This window comes from Alosa sapidissima, chromosome 23 (genome assembly GCF_018492685.1).
Source record: "Alosa sapidissima isolate fAloSap1 chromosome 23, fAloSap1.pri, whole genome shotgun sequence".
Classification (NCBI taxonomy): domain Eukaryota; kingdom Metazoa; phylum Chordata; class Actinopteri; order Clupeiformes; family Clupeidae; genus Alosa; species Alosa sapidissima.
In genome coordinates, this window is record NC_055979.1 from 13147303 (window position 1) to 13157543 (window position 10241).

Sequence of the window (10241 nt, forward strand, 5' to 3'; positions counted from 1 at the left end):
TAGTGTACTGCCTGCTGCATTAAAGGGGCAGTCCGTGGATCTGGTGAGGTTGTTGATATTTATGGGTTGTTGATTGCCACTACATTTTTTCCCCCATTTACTATGCCAGGACTGTGTTTTTTGAGTGCAGAAAGTGTATTAGATTTGAATGAAGCATTAATTGCGGACTGTATATACGATGACTTTGTTGGGACACATGAATTTGCTCTGACTGAAGTCGTTCTTTGTGACTGTAAAAGTATGGTATACAGTATGGTATACACTAAGGAGTAAGGAAGCCTTATTCGTTTTTTATTGATCCAACAAGGGCTTGTTAGTGAGGCAGGGAATAGTATAAAAAAATAAAATAAATAAATATGTCACGCTGTCACGGAAAGTGGAAGAATGCCCTAATACTGTAAAAACGTGAGCCCTGCCCTGCCTTTACCGCATTTCAGCCATTCCCAAACCACAGGTGGGTGTGTGCTGTGCTTGGAGCTTGCTTTTTTTGTTTAAATGTGGGTCACCTGGAATGCTCCAGCTAACCTCAGGTACGCACCTTTCTCTCTCTCTCTCTCTGTCTGTCTTCCTCCCTCCCTCTACCTCCTCACCTGTCTCCGTCTGGTGTGTAATGACAGGACACAGGAGAGACCCACCACTCAAGACAGGGTGCCTTTTTTAACACCGTCATAAAAATAAAAAATATACGAGTGTGGAGAAATACAGCTGACCTACATACCTGGGTTTGTTTTCCGGACTGCACCGCTGTCTGTGCCCAGGTGCCACTGACTTGGAAATGAGGAGCGGGGGAACTCACTGGCCGCCCTTCATGTGGGTGTTTGGGGGGGGGGGGGGTTCTAGAAGGAGGAAAATTGGGCCGTCATCAAATCCGTAAATGGCCAGAAAACTCACGTGCATATAGCTGATGCAGTGCTCTACTCAAAGATGGCTTCTGTCTGCAAGTGTGTGTGTGTGTGTTTATGTATGTCTCTCTCTCTCTCGTGTTTAAGTGTACGTTTCTCTCTCTTTCTCTCTATGTGTGTGTAATGTGTATGTCTCTCTCGCTCTCTTTTTTTTCTCTCTATGTGTGTGTGTGTGTGTGTGTGTGTGGATGGTTGGATGTAGGGTGGGTCAGTTAATGAGACAGCTTTGCACGACAGCCTTGAAAGGGCCTGTTATGATGGAGTAAAATTCTGGACCGATTCAAATGACTATTCAAATCTCACACAAAGGCAGATGAGTTATGATATTGCATGCACATAATTATTAGGAAAGTGAGTAAGTTTTCACTGGACAAAAAACATGAATCATTCAAAAAGTAGAGTGATTTAGGAGGAGAGAAGGAAGAATTGATAGTGTGTTTACTAAAACAAGTGGAAACAATTAATCTACTTTCCCAAAAACATTCTCAAGAAGCCTTAAGATGTCATTATAGGCAGCCATGTAAACAACACGCGGGAGTCTACTGCGATCAGACATTTACATGCATCCTCAGCACTTTTGCGAGTTTGGCTGGCAGGGGTATACTGTAGCTGTTGAAAATGTTTTTTGTTTATTCTGGCGTTCCTACAAGTTTACTTGTGCTGGAATCAAAGCTGGGAGTGTATAGCCAGTAACCTCAGACTCTGGGTCAGGATCAAGCTGTGGGTGCCGTTTTCCAAAACAAAACAGTTTCTTGACAACTGTCTGTTCACTTGGAGCAGTATTACCAGACGCAACCAGTTATGATGGCATGGTAAAGGCCAACTTTCTAGTGTTTTGAGAACATGTAGACAACTTACTGATGTAGTCCCAAGTCAGAGAAACCATGACAGTATCACTCTTTGTCTCATTGTGTGTGCGTGTGTGTGTATGAGAGAGGGAGAGAGCTGGCGTAGACACACAGCTACTGCGTTTAAGTTTGTGTGGTGTAAACAGACGAAGTTTAGACTCATCTGCATGAGGAAGAAAGAGCCTGTTGTCTTCCTGCTTCTGACAAATTGCACATGTTATTGGTACTGCGGAAGGCAGTAAACCTCAAACAGCACGCGCTCACATGCGTCTTGACACACATATTTTCTAAAAAGGCACTCAGCCAGACACACTTAACACAGGTACTTCACAGAACAAGGTGTCATTATCCACAACATTATACACAGAGAAGCTAATGCCACACACACACACACACGCACACACACACAAACACATGTATATATATATATATATATACGACTGGTGCCAGAGGAGGTGGAGGTGTGCCCAAGTATTAAAGCGGGCCCCAATAAATGAAATAAAATCCTGTGCTTTCAGGCAGGGTCAGGAGCCACACGTTTAACTATCCAATATTAAAGTAAACTGTTTTGTGTAAATCAGTTGGTGAATTACACATTCTCCTTTAAGAGTAGTCTATGCCCTCCCCCAAGCTGTAAGTATTTGGTCCATCTTGAGATGTTGTGAACAAAGTCTTAGGGCCCTTTTTTTTTGCAATCTAAAACGCATAGTTACTGGCGAATAGTTTAAATACATTTAGGGCTCTATCTTGGCGATCTAAAACTCAGAGCAAAACATATTTCAATCTTACACTCGAAATTTTCGCCATGCGAAACAATGCGCTTAGGGGTGTGGCAATTAACAACCAAAGGTGTGGTCTGGCGCATTATCTAGAAATTGCTATCTTACACTATCTAAAAAGCCTTACGCCACTGACCAAGAAAAACCTGGTCTATAGCGCAAGGTGCATATAAAGCACAGCTGAAGACGCACTGTCACGAGATGTAAGCAACTCCTCTGCAGGATAAATGTCCTTAGTTTTTTTACTCAGTCATTCGAACATTATTGGTTGTTATTAGTGTTGCTTTTTTGAGGCTATGTTTTCGATTGGTAACCCATTGTCAGTCAATAGTGAAAGTAATTACTGTGTATAACTGTTTTGTCGTTGACACCACAGTGAAGTTAGTTACACTTTGCCAATGAGTTCAAATAATAGACGAGTGCAGATGTGTGTAGGCTATACTGCTAGGTTTTAGTAAAGCATGATTTAGTGGAATACCTGTTCCATACGGTCTCGCGTGCAAGCAGATTCCTTCAAATGCGCCGCTGACTATCAGAATACAGATTCGCTGTTTGAAGTTGCGCTGCTTGCTGTTAAAGGGGATGACAGATGTCATTTTCATTGGTTTAAATGATGTTACGCCCAAAACACACTCATGACTGATTAAGAAACATAAGAACCGCCTTTTTGCGCCAGGCGCCCGACGTTTGTTAACAAAATTACCCCGAATGTGGACTGGACACACCACTAAATGTATTTAAGCTTTTCGCCACTGACCATATGTTTTAGATCGCCAAGATAGGGCCCATCATGTGAAACTTATTCACAAATGCTACACCTTTACTTGATTTGGATTTCATGCCAAATTGGATACATCAGTCTTGTAGTCAACCACTTTAATTTGCATGTATATGAGCTGGGACAGACTTCTGTCTCTGTGATATAACAGGTGATCGGAGTTAGGAAGGGCGAGGCCAGTTTATTACATGCAGTCATGCACTGGTATATGCAAATCCACTTTTCTCTGTTATTTGTTATGTACCATTTACAGAGCCAGACACTAAAATGTACTTGATTTCCGAGTACCTGTACTTTATTTAAGCATTAATATTTTTGGAAACTTATGACTATTACTCTACTACATTTGGAAGACAAATACTGTACTTTTGACTCCACTACATTTGAAATATGAGCATGAAGTACTCATTAATTTTTAAGCACATTTAAAGTAATTCCTTAAATCCAATAATGCCTAATACGTAATCAACATTTTAATCTTAGTGTGTTTATGCAGGTATTGAAAAACGTATTCTCTCATTGTGACAAGTGGTATAAACTTGATAAATACCATGATTAAATAACGTTGATATCTACGAGAAAGCGTGCAGTCTCCCATATACTGTAATCAGACACAGCACTAATGTTACCTTAGTATTTGGTCTTACACACTTACAAATAATATAACCTACAACCTCCATTATCTCTGACTTGAGAAAGAAATGACCTACTAGCCTGAAATCTAAGCAGGTTGGTTCCTTTTTTTGCCATTGGGCTTTTGCGTAATATTGTACCCGGGCCCACAGAAAGGGTCACACACACGCACACACTTACAAAAATACATTGTAATGCTCAGAACTGCATTGTAAACAAGGAGTTAGGACAACAGACAAAAGGTACGTATATAATGTATTTATTTGAAAGTTATCAAAAATAATACAGTAATAACCTTAATCAAAAGAGATGTCTAGAGGAAAGTAAAAGGATGTGTCAGTATGATCTTAAAGAGATAAAGAACGAGGAAATGTGCCTGACAGAAAACTTCCCTAATAAAGAGAAAGAACAACTCACACACCCTCACCAGAGGTGCAGGCAAGGGCGTAGGTTTGGTCTCAGCTTTGGTGGGGACACATCCCCAACTCCTGTTGTCACAATACCAACATTAGTGTTTCAATACCAATACTAAGTGAAGAATCTCAATTTCGATACTTTTGCGATTTTTTTAAAACTTGATTTGGTTTGTGTGATTTGTGAGATCATTCACATCAGTGGCAATCATAGAATTTGATTGACCCTCCACACACACACACACACACACACACACACACAAACACAGACATACATAGAAAGTGATGGTTGTCATCAGTGTTGGGCAAGTTACTTCAAAATCGTATTATGTATTACTCCTTACTGTCATTTCAAAATCATTTGTTACATTATAATATGTATCTGAATTGTAAGGCATTACACTACTGTTGTATTACTTTTGAGCTACTTTCACCAAAATATCTAGAAATATGAATTTGGAATTCTAAATGCAGTTTATTATGCTCAATGCAGCTCATTGCCCTTCTAATGGAGGGTGATGTGGTATAACATAATGACTGAGCTAGGCTTAAGGCTAACAGTAGACATTAGGCTAACAGTAGAATGCAATAGGCACAGTGATGGCTCATGATGCAATACAAGGAACAATCATAGCCAGAACTTTGTTAAAAATAGACCAAAGTTCAAATTCTGGTCAATTGTGATAGAAATGCTGTAACTTTAGGCTTAGGCCTACTCATTAAAATGAACAGAGAGCCCACTACCTGTATATTGCAACCCAAAACTTAGACATGTCAAGATTTCTGAAACATTTAATATGTATTTCAAATACAAAATAGTATTTTGTCATTTTTATTTTATTGGGTTGAAGGAAATGGCTCTGTATTTTGTATCAAAATACTTTATTGGTGTGTATTTTTGTATTTTAAAAATACTGCAAAATACTATGCGAAAAACACTAAAAAAAGTTACTACTTGATGAATAATTGGTAATTAGTCAACAATGGTTAATGTTTATCGCAATCAGCTAATGTGAGAACAGCGGTGTTCAACGACATTCACAGCTTTTCAGTGACGGCCTTTGCTTAAGCATCAGCTCTGGTCTGAAGTATAAGTATAAATACTCTTTTGATCCCGTGAGGGAAATTTGGTCTCTGCATTTGTCCCAATCTGTGAATTAGTGAAACACACTCAGCACACAGTGAACACACAGTGAGGTACCCACTAATCACAGCGCAGTAAGCTGCCTGCAACAACAGCGGCACTCAGGGAGCAGTGAGGGGTTAGGTGCCTTGCTCAAGGGCACTTCAGCCGTGCCTACTGATCGGGGTTTGAACCGGCAACCCTCCGGTCACAAGTCCGAAGCGCTAACCATGGCTGCCCTGAAGCACTGGTGTGAAGTCGTACGCAAGTAAAGATGAGCAAGGTTACCTGTGCAAGTACAATGTCCTTTAGTATCCAAGCCAATTAACAGAAAAAATGTCAGATATCTCAATGAACCACAATGACATCAATAGATGGTAAGGTGTTGAGTGTGTTTGAATTCCCTTCCTTGTAGCATCCTTTTCTGCATTGCACAGTGGGGAGAAGTTCACCTTGTTTAATTAAATAACAATTATATTTCCTTATTAGCTGCATACTTGAGGTTGGAGATATTAAGGCAAGTCAAGTTTCTCACATACTGGAAGTTCAAGATATACAGCCTTATGATTTTCTTATTCAGTTCTACACTGGACTTGAATTACGAAATTCGGCACAGATACACAATTATGATTTTGGCCTATTGATTATAATGTGGTTAATTGTAACTATAAGTATATTTTAATCTCTGCATTTATCCCAATCCGTGAATTAGTGAAACACTCAGCACACAGTGAGGTGAAGCACACACTAATCCCGGTGTTATATGGTAACTGGCTTTCATGTTAAATTAAACTGGTTGCATGATAACCTCACATTTACCTGCTTGTGCCACTAACCAAGCTGACACAACCTAGAGAAATTGGCCATACTTATTTACTAGGCCTACAAGTAAAATAGGTCATCTAGTATGTTATTGTGTTTGTAGCAGGTTAACACAGTGGATCATGGTAACTGGCTACTGTGTCATCTTGCTGCATTGCCCAAGCCATTTAGACCTTCAAAGTATAGCCTAGGCTTAATTACGTTTCACTGACTGCTGGTCAGGCTGCCCGCGGCCACCTAGTCTATCTTCAGCCTAAATTGAGGAAGCAGTTTTAAAAAACTGTGAATGGCGAGGATTGAACCCGTAAGCTAGACTAAAAAGAGCCTCATCAACGCATCAACCTATTGCGCCACATACATTTTATCACTTGTTGAGAAATACATTATTAAAATATATATAAATCCAATACACCTCAAACCTATGTTAACATGTCAAAACACGAACGTAAATAGCCTAGGCCTACGTGTATCTTGTGATATTTGATATTACATCTCTTTGGTGATATGTAAAATTTTGTGTAAAATGAAGACACATTAGACTTCTCCTGCACATTGTCCGTTTCAATGCGTGTTTCACGTTCGTTGTGATATGCATCAGGTTAATATGCAGATTATAGTTCTAGTTTTGTCATTCGAGTTTGAATCTTTTATATTTATTTTATTTATTTGCTGGCATTCATAATAAGACACTTCACGTAGAGGCGGCCTGGCAGCAATCAGTGAAACGTTTGTAAACTTAACCACGATAGGCTACTTTGAAGGCTTAAGTAAACAGCTTGGGCAACATTGCAAGATAACATAGTAGCCAGTCACCATAATCCGCTGTGTTAACCTGCTAAACACAATAACATAGTTGACCTCATTTACTAGTAGGCCTAGTACATATTACCAATTTCACTGGGAAGTGTCAACTGGTTAATGGCGCAAGCAGGTTGGTGTCAGGTTATCATGCAAGCAGTCTAATTTAGTAGTGGTTCGAGACCCACGTGGAGTTAATTTGGTGGCATAGTCATGGTCCAGCGCATGTAGCCTAGCCTACTACAGACAACCTGACACTTCCAACGCCGACACATCGTGTTGTAAAGCTTTATTAAACAACAAAGTGGAGCATCACAAACATGTCTATTTGAACTTCAGTTAAACAGACGAATCTGCAGCCAGGTATCGGAGGCTAAATCATCAGCTGAACACATCTGCAAAAGAAGGGGGTGGTTACGTTAACTCCAGAGGCAAAGTGAACAGTCCAGCCAGTTAACATGAAAGCCAGTTACCGTTTAACACCGGCGCAGTGAGCTGCATGCAACAACAGCAGCGCTTGTGTAGCAATGAGGGGTCGGGGTTCGAATCGGCAACCCTCCGGTTACAAGTCCAAAGCGCTAACCAGTAGCCTAGGCCACGGCTGCCGAATTGAAAGCTCTGTCAGTCAAAATTCAATATCAAAATGTTGGCCTTTTATGGGGTATGTATTGGCAGACAGCCCTGGTAACTTACCGTTGTTGTTGACACACCTGCTCGCTTGACTGCCACTGCAAAGTAGCCTGTGCATTGGCATTCTCCATGCGTGTAGCCTGCGTGTCAGATAACCCTGACGTTTCTTGTATTGTCGTGCTGGCTGTCAGAATGATCAGCAGTACAAATAAGTTCGCTAAAATATTGGTGGGGACAATTTTGTCATCTTAAAATTTTGATTAGGACTAGTCCTTAGCGTCCCACCCTAAATCTACGCCCATGGGTGCAGGGCTCTATAGTGCGACCAATTTGGTCGCATATGCGACCTGATTTTTCAAAAGTGCGACTAAAAAAAATCTATTCGACAGAGGAAAAAGTTTCCGCATTGAAACTCTACCTTTGGTTCAGTAACAGACACATATTTGGCCAATATCGGGACCTCCCCTCTGATTGGCCGTGGCCCAGTGCCTGTGTGTAAATTTGAAAATGCGTGTGCTGCAGAGAGAGAGAGGTCAGAGACCCGTCAGATAAACAGAGTGGATGTAGTTGTATTACAGTGTGGTCACATAGGCCGAGATAAATGTCCCCTCTCCCCACTGCCTTTCAGCGGCTGGCAGCAGCAAACCGATCAGACGAGCCCGAGATGATGATCAAGTTTATCGTTGCCTACGATAGGCCTAGTGAAACTTCCCTTCACCAAGTTCAGTCCGAAATAATTATTCACCAGAAAAATAGTTTGAACGTAAACCCGACGTACAGGAATGCCACTTGCGGCAAATTGATAGGAGTCATTGCAGATGAAAAGACGTCTTAAAATTGCGAACAATGCATACAAGGCCTACCCGAACGACAGAGATACATATATCGTCGAAAAGGAGTGCGTCATTGACCGCAGTTACATGCAGGGAGGAACACGGTTTTCAACAGCAATATTCTTTTTGCGCACGAGTTATGTAAACTCATTCTGATGGCATCAATCAATTTAATCCGGTATTTGGCGCAAACCGAATATCGCTGCTACATTTAAAGCCCAAATATTCCCTGCATGTACAACTGTGGTCATTGTGTACGGTGAATTGAATGGACACATTTAGATCGAGCATGGCACGTCATTGCAATAGCCTATAATAATAGGCCTACCATTTTGTTACTGCAGTGATGTTCTTATTGAAAATTTAAAAATACTAAAATTAAAAAGTAAATTGCATTGTGAGGCTGTCAAATTATTATTGCAATCATTGCAAAATCACATAAAAATCCCCCAGGCTACTTGGAACATCTCTTTAAATTGTGCTCAAATACATTTCTATGGAAGATGCTAGCATGGCGAGGTGGTTTAGCCAAGGCCTAAAGATCATGAAGGATAGTCTATAAGACATTGAGCCATGAGATGTGCAGTTTGAAGCCCTTAAAAGACGTGCACTGTTAATTTACTCACTGTTATTTTTATTTAATTCATCTTGAGATGTTTTAAGTTTAAATTTCAGCTCAGTGAAGTTACTTTTCTTGTAGAATTGTAAATCATAAGTCATAGGACAACCTATATAGGACAGTAATTAAGGGAAAAAAGTGAAACTGCTGCGGTGTTAAATGCGATATGGTTGAAAATTTGGGTGCACCTAACTTTTGTGCTGGTGCACCTAAGAAAAAAAGTTAGGCGCACCAGTGCAACCAGTGCAAAAAGTTAGTCTAGAGCCCTGAGGTGCGTTCAAATTTGGCAAACAGTGGCGAACATTCATGGTGAACATGTTTTCTTTGAACTGTTCAATTTGAATAATTTGGTGTTAATATTCCATTGTAACGGCAACTGGATTGTCACCATCAAGCTCACGTCCAGTTCCACTCTATGTTTGCGGACAAGTACCTCCGCAGACTGTTTGTGACTGTTCGCAAACATTCGCAGAAAATTCGAGGCAGACGGAAAACTGTTCGCCAATGTTCCCCTATGTTTGAAAATTTGAACACAACTGGCCAATTAGTCAGGCTTGCACTGGCCATTTTTAATGCATATTCAAAGCAATTTTCCTAAAATTTTCCATAATATGACACAACTAAGAATATCCAAGGCCCAAACTTAGTAAATATGTTTGTTCTGCACTTTGACAGTCCTGTTTTCCAAACAGTTTTCATTCACTCAATTCTGCTGTTGTCTTCATTGTGTGTGTGTGTGTGTGTGTGTGATTGATTGTGTGTGTGGGTATATGTGTGTGTGTGTTTGACTGTGTGTGTGTGTGTGTGTTTGACTGTGTACGCGTGTGTGTGTGTGTGTGTGTGTGTCCTGTGTTGGGCCTGCACACAGAATCCTGTGAATCCTGCTTATTTTGTTCTCTGTCGAGGGGAGACAAAAGCTCAGCTTGATACTGTACATTACACCCCGCCCCCTCTGCCACAAGACAAGCCAACCCCCTCCCTCTGAACCCACCCACTTCCTCCAGGTCACCGTGGGGACGTGGGGGGGGGGGGTCCACAGAGAGAAACGCTTAACCATGCTAAG